The sequence below is a fragment of the Lissotriton vulgaris genome, chromosome 7 (assembly GCF_964263255.1).
Source record: "Lissotriton vulgaris chromosome 7, aLisVul1.2, whole genome shotgun sequence".
Taxonomy (NCBI): Eukaryota; Metazoa; Chordata; class Amphibia; order Caudata; family Salamandridae; genus Lissotriton; species Lissotriton vulgaris.
The window spans coordinates 841071171-841093517 of NC_141695.1; the positions used below are offsets into that span (position 1 = coordinate 841071171).

A 22347-nucleotide genomic window follows, 5' to 3' on the forward strand; every position below is an offset into this window, starting at 1 on the left:
GGCTCTCCCCAATGCTAAAAGAGTCCTTGCACCACCTCTGGATGGAGAAGCAGTTTGTGATCTGCTAGGCATCAGCGGCAGAGTTTGTCCATTCTGGCATTCAGAGAGTCCACCAGATGTTGAAACACCAGGGATATGCCCTGCTGTTCCAGCTATGTCCAGAAACTCAGGGCCTGTTGACAAAGGGTACACCACTACATCCCACCCTGTTTGTTGCAGTACCACATGGCGATGGTGTTGTCTGAACAATTGCACTCGCTTTCCATGGATGGAGGGTAGAAAGGCTTTCAATGCCAATTGGATCACTTGGAGCTCCAACAGGTTGATGTGGAGTCTGGATTTCGCAGAATGCCAGAGTCCTCTGATCTCTACCTCTCCCAGATGGTCACCCCATCCCAGGACTGACACATCTGTCACTATTGTCAGATCAATGAGATGTCTAAAATAATGCATTTTGGGAGCTGTAGGAAAGAAAATTGGTGAATGAAATTCATTGGTTAACCTGAAGGGGTGGAGACATGTCATACGAGTAAAATAAGAGCAAGGAGCAGTATGGGGGATTACTAGTATGGGAAACAGAAGGAGAGAGCTTGGTGGGAAAGAGGTTAGACGGAGAACGGTTGTAGGTACGTGGAAATATTGATGATGTTGCGCTCACAAATAGCAATTTATCTAAAGTGGCATTTAATACGAGATGAAGTGAAACAGCCATTGACCAAATGTACGGGGCGATAAAACAGGGAAGGTTGAAGCAGTTTGGAGAAACCTGTTCAGGTATTGTTTTTTAGAGTGTAGTCACGTAATTAGAGGGAAAACAGAGGTTATGGAGTTAGAAAGATAAGGCGTAAATTTATCGTTGTGTCCTTTAACAACTAAATAGCACAGGGGTTTAACTGCATGATCTAATATTGAAGTTCTTTGATTTTTTTTTTAAACAGATTTTATTACAATTTTCAAATTGGTAAATTCATCTGTTACAGTAACAACACAGCAGGTTACAGAACATAAGATGGGCAATAACATCACTTTGGGGGTACATTTAGTATAACTAAGCCACCTTAGAATTACCCTCCCTCGCCCACCCTAGGAAAATTCTACATTATGGTAAAATCAGTCAACGCTCACTGCCATATTCTTATTTATCCTAAATCTATTCTATCACCCCCCTCCCCCAACTATTATTGATGATTTTTGATATTGTAGTGAACCCCTGAGGAAGGGCCATGAAAGGCCTGAAATGCATTGGGTAAATGATCAACTACTACTGAGGATGTTTTAACGTATATTTCGTGCAGTGAAAAAAGGCCTGGATCGGCATATTAACATTAGAAACTTTTATACATATAACGCCTCCCATGTGTCATATAAACAAGGATTGAGCATCAAGACATCATTGGATACTGTTAAAAAAGTTTCATTGAAATTGAAAAATCAATACACCTTTGTTATTCAACAAGGACTACGCTATGCGTCCGGTTCAGGAGTGTGATGCCACCTCTACCATGTGAACTATAGTCAGATCTGGCCGCGGAAGGGAGAGGATGTGCCGCTGAACCAATCCTGGGGTGTAAGCCAGAACTGCAGGTCCTTCGCAGTTCTCAGAGATCCGTGCTCACGGGAACTACAGGTCTCATTTCAGAGCCTGCATATGCCAACAGGCATGTGTCACAAGCAGGATGCAGCCTGCTATGAGGCCCGGCTCAGCAGCTTCAGAGTCAGTCTCACCGAAATACAGGATAGAGGCTAAAACATCGGAATCATAGCCTGAATATCCTGAACTCAACGTTCAGGAGGATAGGCCCGAAAATTTCCCATGCCCAGAACAGCTCTGATGAAAGGGACCATCTGAGAGTGAGTCAGGTGTGACTTCGGCATGATGATAGTGAATACCAGCTAATGCAGGAGGTCCACCGTAGTTTGGTGGGAGACGACAGCCTGGGGCGAGCCCGCCTTCATCAGCCAGTCGTCGACGTGGAGGAAGACTGGCACCCCTGATCTCCACAGATAAGCTACAACCACCGCCAACACCTTGGTGAACTCCTGAATGGCACTGGCGATGCCAAAGTGGAGCACAGCAAACAAAGTGTTTGAGGCCCACTGTGAACCGCAGGAAATGCCTGTGTGGAGGCAGGATGGGAATGCGGATAATACACGACCTGCAAGTACAACACTACCATCCAGTCTTCTGAGTGAGCGTTTTGAGCTTCTCCTTTTTGGGAAAGAAGTTGAGAGAGCTCAGGTCTAAGTTAAGACGAAGTCCCCAGTCCTTCTTGGGCACAGGAAAGTATCAGGAATAACAGCCATGAATCACTTTTGGCATCAGCACCCTCTCTATGGCTCCTTTGGCCAAAAGAGCCGTCCCTTCTTGGTGAAGAAGAGATAGGTGGTCCTCTGTCAGCCTGTCCTAAGTAGGTGGAATGGAGGGAGGGATAGTTTCGAAGGCTAGGGAGTAGCCCCTTTGGACAATCTGCCAAACCCACCTATCCGATGTTATGGACTGCCAGTGCCCATGATGGTAAGAAGGCAGAGTAGGAGGGCTTGGAGCCTGCGGCTGAAGAAGTGTATGTGGACTGACCCAACCGCTGGCCACCTGCGCGGCTGGGGAAGTTGCGTCTGCACAGACACAGGGGTTTGTAAGCTAGCACACAGTATGTGGCTGTATGCTCCTTCTGTGTCCACGAAAGGAGCGAAAGGCAGATTGAAGGTGAAGAGGGGCCATGAAAAGGCCCAAGGACCTCGCCGCAGCTCTGCTATCCTTAAAGAGCTCCAACAGCGAATCCACCTTGTATCCAAAGGGAAAGTCCATGAGTGATGACTGGACATCCCCAGAGAAACCAACAGTCCTCCACCAGGCATGGCATCCCAGAGCCACTGTTGATGAAACTGATCTGCCTAGTGAGTCTGTGGTGTGTAATCCACAGCAAATGGTGAACTTAGCTGCATCTCAGCAACAGCCTGGAAGAGCTCGGCCCAGGCCTCCTCCGGAACCATTGGCAGCACCTTCGGAACCGTGTCCCACACAGCCTGTGAGTAGCAGCCCAACATACATGCAGTGTCAATGCCAAGCTGACAAAAGAAAACATTTTAATGCTGATATTATCCAGCTGTTTGGATTCCCAGTCTGGAAGGGCTGTAGGGCATGCACCAGGGTTTACTTGGGAGGTGAAAGTTTGGACCACCAAGCTCTCCAAGGTGTGATGTTGGTGAGAAAGTTTTGGTGCCCTGGAGAGGGTCTGTAGCGGCGGGCAATAGTCCCGTTAAGTGCTTACATAAAAGGGAGAAGCTGTTCTGATGGGGACACTTCCAGATGGAGCATTTCCATCAAGACATAAGACTTGACTGTTAAAGAGGGCAAACTAAGGCTGAGGACCTCAGCAGCCCTCCGCACCACCATTGCACATGAAGCTACTTCTCCTGCAGCACCGGTAGGGGGATATAGCATGCCAGCATCTGGAGAGATGTCCAGTCAACTGCCTTCACCCAGATCCTCACACCAGTCCATCGTGTAAGGCTGGCATTCTTAAGGGTCAAGTGACCCCTCCTACTCTTCCCTGAGTCCCAGACCGCAAGAATAGGACTTTGGCTCTGGAAGGGGCCCCTCCGGCTAAGGATTGGAGTAAGGCAGTGGATAGGAAAGGTGTCAGGAGCGTCCGCTTCGAAACCGGAGACGGGGAAAATTGGAATGGTATAACTGGCCCTGGTCTGGATCCATCAGTCCTTCCTTGGGGCCCAACTTGCTCCAGAGCCGCCGATGTGGATCCAGATGGGGTTCCTTCCAAACTATCGGGGTCCAGAGGTGCGCCAATGGGAATGGGCCCCTAAATAGGAGCTACAATGCCTCATAAAATTCTCGGAGCTGAACGGGGGTCGCTCCAGCTCCAGATACTCCGGGAGAAGCGAAGCTGACCCAGACGTTCGCTCAACCGCAGAGCCAGACCTCAAGTGGCAACAATCCCTCATCTCTTTGGCTGATGGATGTGGAGATGTCAAAACACGTTTCCAAGTTCTTATGTTTGGACTTACGAGAGTGGTTTGACAACTTTAAGTGCAACAATGACCTTGGGCTCCCCAGCACCTCCGGGGACCTTCTTCTCGACCAGGAGCTCAATCTTCATATGTCGAGCCGCTAGAAGCTTGAGGGATCGCTTCCTCAATACCTTCGGGTGCATGGTGCAGCACTCAGGACAGGTCTTCAGGTCGTGGTCCCACTCAAGGTGTCAAAATCAGAGAAGGTGAGGGTCTGTCACCAACATCTGCCAATGACAGGCACTGCATGGCTTGAAGCCAACCTTCGTTGAGGACATAATCTTGCCACACCAGGAGGATATCATCAAATAACAGTTGACACAACATTAAAAAACCTAGTCAAAAAATGACTATGGGGTAGCTCTTTCCAGATCTGCGCTTACTGGCACGTAAAGAAAAGAACGGACGTCAGCGCACCTGGGTGGCGCCTGTATAGGCAAAACAAACTTTATTTCTGGCATGCACAATGCCAATGTTGCCCCGTGGAGCCAAACAACGCTACCTACCGGTGTGCAGAGGTACTGCTCACGAAACATTTTCGGAACCAGTCTGATGCCTGGCGATAATTCTACAGTAAGGAATCTGCAGTTAGAAGTCTCTATCAGATTAAGTGCAGCAAAATTATGTCGAAACGTGCCACACATTATTACTTCCTTGGCATAAACATACCTAGGAATAATGCAGAAGAGAACATGATGGTACATTTGATATAATTGCATTATTTAGCTATAGCAGTCTAAAGGCCATGCTAATTTGTTCAAGGTGTGTAGTAACAACTTCCGAATATTAGATGCCTAAATAAACTACAGATTTAAATTTGTAAACATTGGCAGTTAACAGGAGAGTATACTACATATATTTCTCAAAAATCAACGAAATGCTACAGCTAAACACTACCGATCATCTCTTCCCGGCTGTCCCTATTCAGTCTATGTGCCCTCAATAAATCAAGGCATCACGCAAAGTTTCTTGCAACAACAAATATATTCTAGTTGAAGAGTACAAGGATAAAGTAATTAATATGCCAGTAATCCATGAAATGATGCCAGACTGGAGTTAGTCTGCAGCAGGTTATGGTGCTCTCATTTTGACAGAAGTTAACCATTTCCACGGCTGAGGTTATTTATACTATTTCTCAGTGTATCATTTATAACTTTGAGTGTACTTACAATTTTTTAGGAAATCTGTCGACACATTTGGCATGTTAAGTCTATTTGTCTTAGCATGTAGTTCCAAGCACCCCTTGCTCCTACCGAAAGTCCCTGGAAAAACACGGGGACATGCACTTATCCAGACTGGTATATGGAATTAGAAGAATGCTATGCCTTTGGTTGGCACATTCTCCCCATCAATGCCCCCAAGAGAGAATTTAGACTGAAAGCAGCCAGTAATTTGCACTCTATCTGAACAGAAATGGAGGCTGTAGCACCAGCAAGAATGCCGCTGACCGCGCGACACGCAGGGGAGCATGGGCGGGACAGCGCCCTAGTCCCACACGACGGGCGAGCAGAGCCCTTAGCATGGCCCCCCTCCCTGAGCCGACCTCCTACGCAAGCAGCCAATAGGGAGGGCTCACCTGGGGATGGGTGCGTCCCCTATGGTATAAAGCGGCGCAGCAACCTGGCTCGGCCTCTCTTTCCCCGCCAGGATTCCCTTAGGCTCTGCGCTGATCGTGTCCCTTTGCCGTGTTAGTGTTCCTTCGTCGGTTTCAAAGGTACGTGGCTTCCAATTAGCCTCCCCCCGGCCCGGTCCCTGGACATGACCAGGTTGACGGGGCCCTGTGGTATCGACCACGGTGGGGGGGCTGGTGGTTGCTGGTCACGGGACAGGCGGAGCGACCTCCAGCAAAACCGTTTGGTTTAGAGGCCAGTGCGAGCGAGCACGGAGGTTAGGCGGGGTTCCAGTTACGGGGGGGCCCCGGGACAATGGCAGGAAGCGAGCATGTAGTACGTAGTTACGGGACAAATGGCAGGAAGTGAGCATGTAGGTACGTTGTATTGTGCAATTTAGATAGCATGGACTCTACCCGAGGGGGTCAGAGCGCTCCACAATAAGAGCGAGCAAAATAGAAGGGCAAACGTTATTTTAAATGAGGCACAAATGCCGTAGAACGGCGCGCTGGGGCTTCGCCTTTGAAGAGCGAGCAAAATACAAGGGCAAATGTTTATTCCGTTTTATTCCGCTACGGACGTGGGCGACCGCGGGTAGAAATGTACAGCCACACATGTAGGTGCCGGAGCTCTGTGTACTAAGAGAAGGGGCACAGCGTGATAATGTGCAGACTTTGTTTCTGATAGCAGGAAGTGCGCATGTAGGGAATTAATTAGTCAGTTAAGAAGGATTACTGTCTTGGACAACCAAGTACGGGAGGCCGGTCGAGGTTGGGGCCGGATCCCGCCGCCATTGCTGGCCACGCGCTGGCCATACCGGGCCGCTAGTGCCGGCCTCGCGTATGCCATATCCGGCCGCCATTGCCGGCCACGCGGCAGTACCGGGTCGTGGTTATTCGGCATCCCTTGATTGACACGTGTAAAAGCACTCTTTCATTCGTGCTGGCCTTAAGTGATACGATCGCTCCTTCACTCGTGCGGGCATTAATTTATACGATCGTGCAGAAGCGCTCCTCCACTCGCGCGGGCCCTAATTGATACGATCGGAAGCGCTCCTTCACTCGTGCGGGCTTTAATTTGCACGATCGGAAGCGCTATTCTCGCAAATGAGGGGACAGTCGAGGGTTATAGCAGGGTATAATTCGATATTTTAAAGTGGGGAAACATTACCCGAGGGTGTCAGGGCGCTTTACAAAAGAACCAGTGGCAATGCATAAGGTTGTAGCTTGACATTCGCGCTCCATCGGAACTCGCGCGCCCTTCGGGAGCAAGGCAGGGCAATGGATCTACGTCCTGTTTTCTAATCCTATATTCTTGTTTTGTTTAAAGCCGGAATTTTCGGCCGTCAACATTTTACCGGGCTCTTGGAATCAATCTGTCCCTAACGAATTGAGAAATCACGTGGTGACAGTCGTCACCATTTTCTAGGCACATTCTCTTTACTATCCAAACCGCCGCTGCCTCTAAATAGTTTTGGTCGATGCTTGAAGGTTTATGCACTAGGCGGCCTTGAACTATGGGCGATCATGTTGTATTGGCGGGGGGACTGTGCTGGCGCCATAAATGCGACCGCCATTACCGGTCCTTCGTTCCAACCCCCCCCTCTTTGTTAGGCGCTCGGTGGGAAGTGCGGGCTGGTCATCCCCCCCAATGTTTCGAATGTCTAGGACATTGCAGATGAAGCAACTAAGGCATGGCACAAATGCACAATTCACGGGATTATTGTTTCTCATCTTGATAATTTTGTATGGGTGAAATATCGGGCAAAAAATAAGCAGCAGTCAGTGCAGAAACACCACTTCTGTGATGCATTGAAAAATAAGCAGCAGTCAGTGCAGAAAAACCACTTCTGGGATACATATAAGTGAGTTTTGATTACCGCATACATTAATTTTCTTATGGTATAATTAGTGTACGCAAGGTGTAGCGCAAACAACGCGTGGGCCGTTAAATGTACGAATACTTTACCCAGGCATTCGGTAATTCATTACGCCCAACCCATATTCAAGGCCTTAGCGTCCATTTGAACCTGTATCCAGCACTTTTCCCCATCTGCAGGAACTTTCGTTGCCCTCAAAGTAAAATAGCATAACCCTAGGAGCCTGCAGCGTGCTCGCTTTTAAGCCTGAACTTTGCTAAACGTTTTGATAGGAATGCCGATCTATCTGAAGGCATCGGATCTACCTGATGCGATATGTCTCTGCTGCAGTGATGTCGTGCTGTGACCTCTGACCTATCGAAACTCGACAGGATTATCGCTCGCATTCGGAAATTTCGATCAATGGAGAATTTTTAGTGATCTGCGGCAAATAAATCAGCAGGCGCACATGCTGCCAAACTTTTCAAATAAGTCATGTCTCTGTCTTTTTCTAAAACGAATACCAAATTCCATTTATAAACAAGCATTGGCAAAGCTAATACGTCTGGTCCTCCATGTCTTACCTCAACAAGCCTGGAGTCGCGCTATATAGAATCGCAATAGATAAAAAGAGAAAGCCGGGCTGTGCGGTGGGGATGATAACGGGTATCATAGCAGACGTCGGACGTAATTGAGAGCAGTAGATTACGTTCGAGTAAGATCGCGCTATATAATAAGAATTAATAACTAAATAAAAGTCGTGCGGTGCAATGGGGATACGTAATTGAGTGCAGTAGAATACGTTCGAGTAAAGATCGCGCTATATGATATCGCATTCGACAAGAATTAATAACTAAATAAAAGTCGTGCGGTGCTGTGGGGATGAGAGCGGGTATTATTGAGGGAGGGTCACTCGTACCAAGGGCCGATGCCGGATATGGAATCCAGTAGAATAGGACACTGTGGGTAACGTAAGCACTGCTTAACGCGAGGCTTTGCCCCACCCTCGGGTGAGATTTACTGGCATGCACTGTGTACAACCAATGAACCACGAGAGTGTACTCTGGCCATGTTAGCACGGGGGGGACTTGTAACCCCGATGGCCAGTGTGGTGTCTGCCGGATGCCCGAATGGTAATCACGGTAGTCTGATCGCGAAGGGTATGGGTGCCTTCCCATCCGAGTTATGCCCTGTGAATGCGGCCGAACTAAATGGTCGCGCACGCCCTCGCATGATCGGTGCAGGGAGTCAGGTTGGAACAAAGTGTGAGTATACCGCCCTACCGAGGGCGGGTAAGGGGGAGATGCTCTGCCTGTAATGGGCCACGGTCTTCATGCTAGTATGAAAACAATTCTCTCAGAATTCTTAAGATTCCCAATGGTTTACAAGGGACCTAAATTCCCTCTAAAATGTTTTACAAATGACACGGTTTATTATTGTGGGAGGGACATACTTGTAGACAGCAAGTGTGTATGGTCCATATTTTGGCCTAGTCTTTTGGGACACCCTGTGTCTGGGCGTCACCCCAGCCTTCACAAGCATTGTTGGCTCCGCATAGGACGGGTGAGAGTAAATATGCAGCAGCCGAATGTATGGCGCTGCGCGTGACATCTGCGGGATGTGAACATTCGGGTATTTCCAACCAGGGTGACGTGCCCGTGTTCAGAGTCCAGTTTCTCGGCACATAAATAACTTGTGGGAAAAGAAAAGGTTTTAAACTGCCATTCGTTCTGTCCTCCAGGGGAGGTCGAGTTGGAGGATGGTGATTCACTCCTTCGAAGCAATCTTCAGGTCAAGGATGGCTTGACAGGGGGGATTTACCCAACAGTTACAATTTTGATTTCCTCCAAGTATGAGAAGAGATAACACGCATTTACAATGCAACGGTCTCGCCTTTGCAAAATTTAGAGCTATTGGCATTGTAAATGACACAATTTTATGTATGTGTTGGTTTTTGAAAACAGATGAATAAAAAACAGCATTGGCAGTTGGAGGAACGTGCGAGGGAGTTGGAACACAAACCAAAGTGTACACAACGAGTACATTTTATGTTGTTCTTTCAGATCACGCTTGGAACACGTCGCAAGGATTAGCAGCTGCACCTCTGGAGCAGGGACGCGAAGGTCCTCTCGTAAGCGGAAACACATCCGCCAACTATGATAGTTAGTTTAGATCCTGAACACTAAGGGCTCTAGCAGGAGTGTCAGCCACTTGCGCGCATGGTCGGCAAACACGTCATCCTGAGTGGGGCAGTCTTTCAATTGCTTGAGGTCACCTTCGTTCATTTATTTATTTAGGCGTTTTTATATAGCGCAGACTTTACCCGAAGGTGTGAGAGCGCTTCACAATAGGAACAGTAAATGGTAGGTGAAAAACTGATAAAAGCAGACGTTAAGTTCATGAGGTAAAAGTGACAATTGTGAACAAACAAAATAGGCACTTGTGCAAGTAGTAAAGGCAAACAGCATTTGAGAAGTAGCAAACAGTGTGTTACAAGTGGAAAGTGACGTGGGCAAGTTACAAAAGAGTACCACACACAGGTGCAAGGATAATACTGCAATAAATGGCAAATACTTCACAGGGACTGCACGACTCTTTCCAAGGCAGGATGGGGAGCGCTTGGAGGTAACATGCACACGATACATGGACATACATTGCGTAAGTGGGTAATTACAGCAGTATACATGGTGGGTTACATGAGACGGCGAGGGTTACAAGGGATAGGAGTACCACTACCTGTTAGGTGTATCTGCCAGGCCATGCTATAACCATTCCAGGTAATGACCTTGCAGTGATTTGCCAGGACATGCACTGTCATAATTGTTACGGCTACTGTGTTCACGCAGCAAGTAATTAATCCTGACCACAGGGTGACTTCCATAATGCCTTTGCTTGGTCACATATCACGGGTTTTCCAGCATCAGATACAGTAATGCAAATAGTCACTGGCCGAAAACAGCATACGCTTGCTCATTAAGCAGATCTTAAGAAAGGTGTACTAATATGACATTTTGAAATAACACCCTTAAGTTCACTGAGGGGAAGGATAGAGCCTGAAAGCGATTTCATGGCACTTGAAAGGCTTCTAGCAATTATACCATATTTACAACATTAAACGGGAAGGACGATTTGACGGTAAATCCATTGTCATAATGACTACTATGCCATGCCCGCACAGCAAGATAACGAGTCTGACGACAGGGTAAATTTCCCATCACTTTTGTTCCTGGGACTAATATCACTGGTTTTCCATTAGCAAATAAGATCATGCAAATAATCACTCGCCGATCCTCGGTCGCAATATTTCCTTATGAAATGATAAAGATAATCGATTTAAATGAAAGTACGTTTGAAAGAGTGTGGAAAATATGTACTTACGTATATTGGCTCATACGGCTTCAAGCCCGAACACGCTAAGCACGCAAACCTGATCCCTAAATCACTGTACAGCCTAAGCCAGCCGAAACAGATGTGCAATCACACACACAAAATGCATTGGTCATTATCAGGCTTAAGCATCTGAATAATGGGCATAATTTAAATGGTTACAACGGTAACGCTGGGTTCAAGGTGAATGGTGCCTCTGTAATAGATCCCGAATGTGATGTGCAGGGGTAAGTAACGCACTAGGTAAACAAAATACATGAGGTAGCTAACAGTGCATTACAGAAGGGAAAAGTGACAAGGGTGCAGGGCAGATTACAAGAGAAACAAAGTACAACTGGAGGCAAAACACCGCAATTTATGCTAGAAACTCGGGCACTAGAGCAAACGTAACATAGGCGATGGTGGCACTTACGCAAGCAGAAACGGCAAACAACATGTGAGAAGTAGCAAACAGTGCGTTACAAGAAAAATTAGTGGGTTCGTGTCACGAAATAGCACCAAACTCAGGTACAGGGACAATGCAGCAATAATGGCAAATGCTCCACAGGGACTTAAGAGAGGCTTCCCTGTGACTTGTCACTCTATATACAAGCGGAGGCACTGTAAGATTCCAATGTCTGTCCCCTGTCCTACCCAATTAACGGGCATATTCAGCGGACCAAGGAAAAGTGAACAAATATGTTAAGTTTCAGTAACCTCCTTCCAAGTACAGAATGTGGAAGATTTAAGTAATCAGACTTCGGCGAGCAAAGACATAACTTCTGAGAAGTACCAGAGAGCGAATTTCTGAGGGTTAAATTCGAACTGGGGGAATCATAAATGCTCAGAACTCCTGGAGTTGACAGTACCCTTATATTTTGGGCAGGCGTAGGGAGTGCAGGTAGACCCACCCAAATACGCAGTGGGGATAGGAGGAATGTTGCAATTGTCTATCCACTGGTAGTCGCTCTGGTTAGTAAGTGGAGCCATAGGCTTTTTGACCACCATGCCACTTTTAGATTGGGTGGGTCAACAGATCCAGGCAAAACAATCCCGCAGGAGGGTTAACAGGTCCAGGCAGAAATTTATGGAGAGGAGGGGCCTGGGGTTCATTAGGTAGCCGATCCAGGTTATGCAACAGAGAAGCATGGACCAAGCGAGGTATCCATTATGTAATAGAGCAATTTGAGGCTCTAACTAGAACAGCACCCTGCGGTCGGGGGGCCCCCCGCAAGAGGGTCGTAAGAGCCAGGCAGAAGTTCATGGAAAGAGGGGCCTGTGTTTCATTGGGCAGGTACCAATACGAAGAGAAAACGGAAGGGTGCTATGATAAAGGTGCACTAAACAGCGACCAAAAGTAGCTAGGTGGGTGGGGGGCTCTGTCACTAGAGCTGTGGCGGAGTACAGCGCGATCTGGAAGCAGATGGACAGTAAGGGTACCTCTGCGGCAGAAGGATACAGTCTAGATACCTCTGCCTGGCACAGTAAGGGTGCCTGAGCCAAGCACCTGGAGCCGAAGGAGGTTCCAGGAAACAGCGTCGGCGCCCCGTTAGTCCTACGGGCGGTCGGGGGGCCTGAACCGACCGGGGGTGTGCCTCATCGCTCCGCCCTGACAGGGGGGGCGGGAGTATAACGAAATGGTAATTTACTGCACCGTCAGAGCATCGTCTCGCCGTGCAAGATGGCTCCTTAGGCATGCGGGTCAGCGAGGGGCTGCCGCATTGGATCGCCTGTAAGATGACCCACCTTAACAGCTACCTGTGTCGTACGAAATAAACCTGCAGCTCTGCTTTCCCACAAATAGGTCTCATGAGTTTCCTTTGGTATGTAAGTGGATAAGGTGCATGCGGGGCGAGCGCTGGCGGTGTGGGCACTATGCCGCTGACCGCACAACCCGCAGGGGAGCATGGGCGGGACAGCGCCCTAGTCCCACACGACGGGCGAGCAGAGCCCTTAGCACGGCCCCCCTCCCTGAGCCGACCTACGCAAGCAGCCAATAGGGAGGGCTCACCTGGGGATGGGGGCGTCCCCTATGGTATAAAGCGGCGCAGCAACCTGGCACGGCCTCTCTTGCGTGGCTGATCCCACCCTGAACCCTGACCCAGCTGCAGAGCGGCGGGGTAAAAGTTGTGAATTTTTAATGGTCATGTTTTGTGTTGCAGGCGGAGTCACAGGGCGATCTGGAAGCAGATGGACAGTAAGGGTACCTCTGCGGCAGAAGGATACAGTCTAGATACCTCTGCCTGGCACAGTAAGGGTGCCTGAGCCAAGCACCTGGAGCCGAAGGAGGTTCCAGGAAACAGCGTCGGCGCCCTGTTAGTCCTTCGGGCGGTCGGCGGGCCTGAACCAACCGACCGGGGGTGTGCCTCATCGCTCCGACCTGACAGGGGGGGCGGGAGTATAACGAAATGGTAATTTACTGCACCGTCAGAGCATCGTCTCGCCGTGCAAGATGGCTCCTTAGGCATGTGGGTCAGCGAGGGGCTGCCGCATTGGATCGCCTGTAAGATGACCCACCTTAACAGCTACCTGTGTTGTACGAAATAAACCTGCAGCACTGCTTTCCCACAAATATGTCTCATGAGTTTCCTTTGGTATGTAAGTGGATAAGGTGCATGCGGGGCGAGGGCTGGCGGTGTGGGCACTAAGGCGTTAACCAGAACCAAGCTTAATGTTGCTTCTCGTAAAGATAAGGGAAAGAGGGGACAGGAGAAGGGGAGCCTGGAAGAAAGACCACCAAAAGAATGAGCCGCAAAGTTCAAAGAAGGAGCTGTACTGTTGGGTGCAGGCTGACCCAGGTTTTTCATTCAATGATAGGCCTTCAGTTGCACCCTCAGAACAGACGTCACTGGGAGGGCGCATTTATTATTCTTACTCCAGTCCTATATTATGTGGCGAATGTTACACTTTCATTTAAAGTTTGCTTAAATGATTCTGACTGCTAGACCTTCTACTCTGTTAACCCAGTGAGAAAGCTTGATAGATTACGGACTCTGCTGCAAAGACAATCATTAAACCAAGTCTGACTGGCTGGGCTGACTCTGCGTTTTATTGCCGCTTCAATAAAAGGAGTATAATCCTTCAATGCAATTCTGTTGTGATGCAAAGGATTATCACCAAAAGCTTCCATTCAGCGGACTGTGGCGCGACAATGCTCAACGCCGTGTGACCGATTCATTTAGAAACATAACACTGTATTTGCAAGAACCCTGCTAAGATAGTTAAAATCAAACTCATTTCTGTGCAGACTAGCTGTAGTTATTCAGAAAACTATTCCTGCAATATCACTGAAGCAGGGTACACAAGTACACGGCTCATTTGTTCGGTTCAGTGAACCTAAAAAGTGGTGTTTACTAATTTGAACAGAGAACGTCCATTTCCCTTCTTGTGAGGTTTGCAGTTGTTTACTGGTTAAATACGAAAATCAGAAAGCCTTATTTATTAATACACAACAGATGCGAAACGTGATCTAATTAAAAAATGACAGCACAGACAGCTCTGATAAATTATCCACTGCAACTAGTACAGTTGCTATAAATAATGCAGACATTTATCATATGACGAATATAGCAGCAAATTTGGTGTTTACATGCATAAAATCCCATTGAGTACTGAAAGGTATGATGAGTATGCCCAAAAATAGAGGGGCAAACATGAATAACAATGTGTTAGGCAGAAATAAGTAATCAATGAAAGGCTCACAACATTAACGTAGTTGTGTTAGGAATTGGAGCTTGGTAAAGTTATTTTTATATTTGTCGAGATGAAAAGAAGAAACTTCTCTAGCTGAAGCAGTATGAAGCAAATAATTTGGGAAGCTGGAGAGTCCTAAAATCTTAAAAAGTATCAAGCAGGATAGGAAATGAAAGACAAAACTATATGGGAGATTTTGCTTGGATTAGGAACGGGGAAGGTCTTATGTGCACCCTTGAAGTGTTACGCACAATTAAAAACTAGCTCAAATCCCATATATAGTATTGTAAAAAATATGCATTATCCTAGCTATATTGCAGACAATGTATTCAAAAGAAAACTTGAACTAGCTTAAATGGAAATAAGAGGGGAGCAGAATACTTACACATAGTATGTAAGTGCTGTAATAAAGAAGGCTTACTGCATTATGCTTACGAAAGGCCTTGTGAATATATTGAGCTAGGTTTCACTCAAAACAATAAAGCTGATTTTTTAAGAGTAAAGTTGGCAAAGAATGACTAAAGACTCAAAAATCTATTGTACTTGAACTGACATTAACCAAAAGGCTAAAAGTAATTAAATGGGAATAGGAAACTCATCTATTTGATTAATTTAATTTTATTCAGTGTTTTCTATAGCGCAAACATGTCCCTTGGGTATTAGAGCACCTCACAATTACATTTCTTCAAGCGTTACAAACACAAGAGAGAGAGGAAGTATCAAATACAGTAAAGAAAGAAAAATTTGTACCTGGGTAACACAATTCCATGCAAATACAAACAGTAGGACCAATTGAGTAAAGGAATGTACAGCCTAATGGCACTCAGAGATCTAGAACGTCTTCGGCTATATATAGTACTGTGCGATTGGGGGAAATGCAGATGACTGATCAATTTGTCACTAACTCCCTGATCAGTGGGGAGGTCTGTTATGGTACATCGGGAATCCTTCTGGAAAAAGCTGAATCCCTACCCAAAAAGGTTGAGGCGACACCTAAGCAACTGACAACGATGTGGTTGTTCAGTAGTTGGTTATGATAGGAATTTGCTCATTAGAAGGATCTTTGTTTTCCTCTTGTAGATGGATGAGTCTGGAATTCTTCTAATGTTTGGAGGAAGGGAGTTCCAGATTATGGGGCAGCTCTGGGGAAAGCTCTGTAGTACATTTTCTTCTTTTGAAAGATAGGAGGTTTCAACACCAGGTCTCTGACGCTTCGGGAAGGTATGCCTCCTCCAGATAACCAACTTTTCTGAGCTAGGTATATCAATGTTTTGTAGTGGAGCGCTTTGTGAGTAATACACAGCAGTTTAAGCAGAATTCTGGCTTCATATCACAGCCAGTTTAGAGCTTTCAAGTGTGGGAAAATGTGGTTATATTGTCTAGAACCCGTTAGGAGTCTCACAGCTGCATTGAGACAAGCTTTTAGTGGAGCCATGGAGGAGATCTTAGGTGAACTGGTTAATGGCATACCGTCATATTCAATCCTCAAGAAGACTAAGGACTGGACTGCCAATTTGAGGTCTGATGTTGCAAAGATTGGTTTAAATTTTCTAAGGTAGCTCAGGGGAAAAAGGGCACTTTTCGCCACCGATTTGATGTGGGCTTGCATGTTTAGATTTACATGTAGCGCGATTCCTAGTGATTTGGTTGAGGCAACTAGGACTGGGGTGTAATTTAGAGCTGTGATCAATTTAGTCCATCCCTTAACATCTGAGGAGCTTTTGAATATGGGAGGGGGGGGGATATTAATAGAAATTCTGTTTTTTAGTGAGTTTAGTTTAAGATGATTTCTAGTTAACTAATGTAAGGACACCTTTGAGGTATCATTCATTCTCTTGATCTCCTCCAGTGAAGAGCTCTTGATGCAAATCTGGGTATTATCTGCATATGTGTGATAGGAGATGTTAGCGTGCTGTAAAATTTCTGTTCGTGGATCGACATATAGGTTAAATACAGATGGAGATGGTGTTGAACCTTGCAGAACTCCAACCGAATTAGGGGATGGTGATGAAAGAATCTGCTTGACCATAAATCTTTGCGTTTTGTAGGAAGGATTTAAAGCACATTCCCCGATAATGCCATTCTTTTTTCAAGACGGGCTAGCAATGTTTCATGATTTACTGTGTCAAAAGCAGAAGGAAGGTCAAGAAGAACTAATAGACATGTTTCATTATGATCCAGGGCCGTTATTGCATCATTCACTATATGAATATTGCTGTTTCCGTACTGTGGACTGGTCTGAATCCAGATTGGCAATCAGCAAGAAAATTTAATTTAACAATGAGTTGGTTCAGTTGTTATTGCACACATTTTTCTAGTAATTTGGCTAATAATGGAACATTAGTCACTGGACAAAAACTATTTGGATCGGACGGGTCCTCTGTAGGATTTTTTATGATGGGGAGGACTTGTCCTGCTTTAAGGCAGTGCAGTAATGAGCCTTGAGACAGAGAAGCATTGATTATCGTTGTCCATATGGGGACGACGATTTGGTTGACTATTTTCAAGAATTTTGAGGGGAGAGGATCATTGTAGTGGGTATTCGGTTTTATAGGAGAGTTTTGGAAATAGCATTATGGTCATACAACTTGAAGGCCGACTACTGTGCTTTGGTTTTTTAGTCTTTGTGTGGTGTGTATTGGATCATCATCCTGGGAAGACAATGGGCTAGTGAGGTTGTCTGCTGCGATTCCGATCTCACTTTCCAAAGATTTGGCTTTGGATGTAAAGAAGGCTGAGAGTAACTCACAACTCAGTTGGGATTTTTATTGATTCTTGCAACGATTTGGCCAATTTATTAGACAGTTGTTTTATCATATCAAAGAGTTTGCAAGGTCTGTTTTTGACATTATCCAGTTCAGATCTAAGGAATTATTTTGTGGATCCAAGAATGCTTTTGTGGTATGTATTTCTAGTCTGAGAATTTTTAGATGGTGGCGGATGATGGTTGCTGTCTCAATTTCCTTTCAGCTATTCACAAATTTTGCCTTTATTCATTTTGTGTCCCATTAAACCAGAGATTTTTTTTATCTTTCTCTGGAATTCTTTTCATTTTTAAAGGCACAGAGGTATTGATTATATTTGTCATAGTTGAGTTTTAGTGTTTGGTAAGTTCGACAATGTTAACCATGTTGTTAGGCAGGTGTAAATCCTTTCCACAGCGTGCCACTAATTGCTCATCATTTAAATATCAGTGTCCAACTGTTCAAATTTGCCGGATTGCGTAGTATTTCATTTTTCATAGTATATATATCTATGGAAAATTATGACCTGGTGATCCAACTAATCGCATGGGTCAATTGGGTGTATCGGAACTGCCTTATCTATAGAAATAATCTAGTCTAATGATCAAACAACAATTATTATTAAATTCATTATACTTTATTACATATAAAATATCATTAAAGTACAAACAAACATACATTGTGACAAGGGAGTAAAAATAGAGATTAAAAAGAGTGATTTGTAGCTATTTCATACAGTGAAAAGACATTTAAAAGCAATAAAAATACATATATACAGTTAAAAATAAGATTTTTAAGCTATCTCTCAATTGATAACAGTAATGCACAAACAAGGATTCTATTCCTGCAGGCTCTAAACATTTTTATAGTTTAGCGGATATACCATGCACTTGATAGGTATTTAGCAACTCCACATAGAACAGCTAGGGAGCTTGTATCAGTTAAAAGGATACGAAGAGCAACTCTAAAATCTCTTACCCCGATCAACAAGCATACCGATTTCAACCATTTTGCTCTCGCATATTTGTATGCTTTACATCCAAACAAGAAATGCAGTAAGGATTCAGTTTTCCATGGGCAACACGGACAGGAGCCATCTGGGGCCCGACTACTTTTCCAACCCTCCACGAATTTGTTGAGTGGAAGTTTCCCGTATCTCATTTTTAAAAAGATGACTATCTTTGGGTTTTTGAATAAAATCTAACAAAGGTTCAAACCTCATGATTGGCTTATGCTCTAAAAATTGAGCAGTTAAAACTCCCCACTTAGTGTTCCTAAGTTCCTCAGTCTGGCACCTCTCCCAATAGATTTCTTAATTACTTGTTTTGGAGGAGGTGTCTGTGTAATCCAGGATTCCGCCAAACCCAGGTTGGTGACCATCTGTTTGAGTTTGTTTAGCCACTGAATCTTGTTCGCACCGTTTAGTTCGATAAGTTCGTCATTACCTGAGCGTAGTTTGCTACTTCTGGGGTCCTCCTCAGGCGCACCCAGAACAGCAAAGGACGAAGGCGAACTATATCTGATATCGAGCGTTTGCCCATATCGTGAAGAAGAGGCTTCAAGGGAATGGAGGTGGGGAGAGAAACTAGGTCCCTCAAAAACGTATTCTCAGCTCTAGTCAAGTCTATTATATTTTCACTGCCCCAAAGTTCAGATCCATATACTGCAGAAGCCAGTGCTTTTCCTTCGTAGACTGCAAGTGCAGGGGCCATGGGCCTACTTGCAGACATGCGCTGGCTCCTCAGAATAGCACCAGACACTCTCTTCAGATTTATCAACATCTTGGAGATGTGAGAGTCCCATTTCATTTTATTGTTTAACTTAATTCCTAGGTAATCTAAATTCTCCACCACCTCCAGGGGGGTCCAATCAAGAGTGATATTAATTTTGTTTGCCTTCTTTGAAGTGGGCAAGACCATTAGCTTGGTTTCAGATGTATTGATGGTCAGCCCATGTTCCTCGCAGAACAGACTGAATCTATTTAGCAGTTTCTGGAGTCCAGAAGGGGTTTTGGAGAGCAAGAGCGTGTCGTCAGCGCAGAGGAGTGTGGGTGTTTTTTCTCCCGCCAGGACTGGGGCATCGGCATTGTCCTCCCTCAAATGGTCTACCACCCCATTAACAAAGAGGGAGAACAATGTCGGGGCCATCACACAGCCCTGGCGTACTCCTCGATTCACAGGCACTTTCTCTGTTAGCTGACCCTGCCTACCCCATCTAATCTTGGCATAAATATCTTGATGGAGTTTAGCTGTAAGCACTAGTAGGTATCGCAGGAACCCCATGTCCAGCAGCACCCTCCAGAGTTTATCACGAGGGACCAGATCGAAAGCACTCTTTACATCAATAAAGGCCAGGTATAGGTTCCCCTTTTTGATGGTTACAGTTTTCCAGTATGTTGCCCAGAACCTAAATACCTGGTCCATTGTGCCCACACTCTTACGAAACCCCGCCTGGAAGTGGGACAGGATATTCCCCCCTTCTAACCACGTGTTTACTCTGTTTATGATGACCCTGCCAACTATTTTTTGAACAGCATCAATTAAACTGATTGGCCTATAATTTGCAGGGTCCTCCCTGTCACCTTTTTTGTAGATTGTCACCACCTCAGCCCCCTTCCATGAATCTGGAACAGGGTAACCATGGTGAATTAGGTTCATTAGTGGGGCAATATAGTCGGACCACAGTTTGGGATCATGCAAATAAAGGTCACCCGGTAGGCCATCGGGGCCAGCGGCTTTAGAGGGGACGATAGACCCGATTGCCTCAGAAACTTCCTGTGCTGTAAAGGGCTCTGCTGTTGCTAGCTCCTCAGTAGAGAGGGCTTCCATTGGTTCTGTCCAGAATTGGCATATCTCCTCTTCTACGCAATATAAACTAGAGAAGTGGGAGTACCATTGGTACTCAGTTATGGGATTGGGGAGTGGCTCTGCTCCTTTCCTATCATAGTTATTTATCAAAGACCAGAACTGGGTAGAATTCCTCAAGGTTGCGGCGTCCTTAAGCTGCTGCCAATAATCTTCCTCCCGTTCCTTCTTTGTGTTAATGGTGCAGGCTTTGTAATCCCTTCTGGCCATCCACACAGTAATGGGATCATTATTCCTAATTGCATTTGCTATAGCCTGCCTCTTTGTTCTGCATCCTGCAGTGTACCAAGGTGTGCCTACTTTTGACTTGTTTTTCTTGGTGCCTACTTTGATGTTTTCCATAACAAAAAATGAGCCATTTTTCTCGGTTAGATCTTTATAGGCATCCATGAAATTGGCACACTTCTCATTGGTATACAGCAGGTTACAGGATATGAGCTCCATGGTTCCTGTTTCTACTATTTCTTTAATGCGAATTAGGTTCTCTTCTTGACATGCCACCTTGTTCCATTTTAATTTACGCCTGCAGTTAGACAGAGCCACCTCTTTTGTGGTCATTAGTGGGCCTATTATCCCTGCCCTTTCATTACCCCAACTAAGTTCCATACAGAGCGGATTGTGGTCACTATCGTGTGTCTGCCTTACTTCCATGTCAATTACTTTACTCCATGAACCTATGTCGAGCAGAATATAGTCAATATGAGATGGGCAGCTGAGTTTATTATAGGTCATTGCACCATTGGGATCTGAGATTGTTCTGCCATTAAGGGCACGTAAGTTGTGTTCTTGTGTCAAGGCATTTAGTTGGGTTACTCTAGGTGTCCATTTTTTGATTAACTGTAATGATAAGGGCGGTATGGACTGATTTAAGTCCTCATCATTAGATCCTGTCAGGTCTTCCTCACTGAGGGGTTCATAGGTACAATTAAAATCTCCCCCTACAATTACTCCAGATTTTGGGGAAATGGCTGCTAGTTCCGCATCCAATATGGCTATGGTGGGTGAGGTCTGGCCTCCCGGAGATCCTCTAGCATACACATCAAATAGCTCCATTGAGCTTCCACATTGGGGGGCCTTAACAGTAATATGAAGAATGTCCTGAGAAGATAAAGTGTGCACAGTCACTGTCCAGTTCAGGGCCACACTAATCCATACCAACAGACCTCCCGATGGGCGGCCCCTTCCTGTACTGGAGGCAGGAATAAAGTGAGTGGAATAGCCACACTTAAACAGGGGAGATGTGCTCCAGGTTTCCTGGAACATGCAGATGTCAAAGCTGTCTACAAAAGCATTCCATTCAGCGTTTATCATATTCTTTTGGAGCCCCGCTATGTTCCAGGAAAATAATTTGATGGTGTTTGTGTTTAAATTTACCACTGACTTCGTGTTGGCTACTTCAGATGTTATACTTTCTTCTGCTATTAGATAATGATTCGGGGCTTTAGCCACTTCCATGTTCTTTTCTTCCCCAGATGATGCAACCTCATCAGTGGGCTCAACGTTGAGTTTCCTAGCTGACATGTCAGAAGATCTTATGGTGAGATTGTACTGATGCTTATATTTGTCCAGGTTATGTATGTGAGAAAAATTAACCCAATTAAAATCCTCTGACTGTCAGTCTATATTGTTAAGTCCTGATGCTTCATTGGCACTGGATCTAGTCCATAAAGGGTTATGTCTAATCTGAATGTTGGAATGCCTATACTCCAGGGCTGCTAGATTTTCTGCTATTTCGTAGTTGGCAAAGTTTAATTCAATGCAGTCAGTTACTGAGTTAGGTAAGGAGAGCCTTTTGACATTAGTCAAATCCTCTCTGATCACTGATCTGCACCCTCTTACATTTGGGACCTTATAAGTGTTTAGCCATGCAACAGTTTATGTTGTTGCACCAAGGATATTGTACTGCATAACTAAATACTTATAAGGTTCCAAAGGCGAGACCTATTGGCTATGCCAATGCTTGTTGATTCTGGAACCAAGACAGACCCAGCCCACAAACTGATTCTTTGAAGATGACCCATCTGGCAGTGCCAGGCTGCGAGGCTGCCCGAAAAGCCAGTCCAATACTGGATAAAGTGGCAAACCTTTTGCAAAGGTGAACCTGTCACCTTTCATTCCCTGCTTCCTGTATTCAGGTATTAAACAGTGCTAAAGAGGTAAAAATGTTGCCAAGGCACTATTGATTT

The 22347-nt window shown here is 45.6% G+C and overlaps 1 protein-coding gene across 2 annotated transcripts in view; it reads right to left on the minus strand.

The window, feature by feature from the left end:
• Window positions 1-22347, minus strand: part of DUS1L (dihydrouridine synthase 1 like) — a 245163-nt gene that overhangs the window by 127321 nt on the left and 95495 nt on the right. The gene's annotated exons all lie outside the window — the stretch shown is intronic.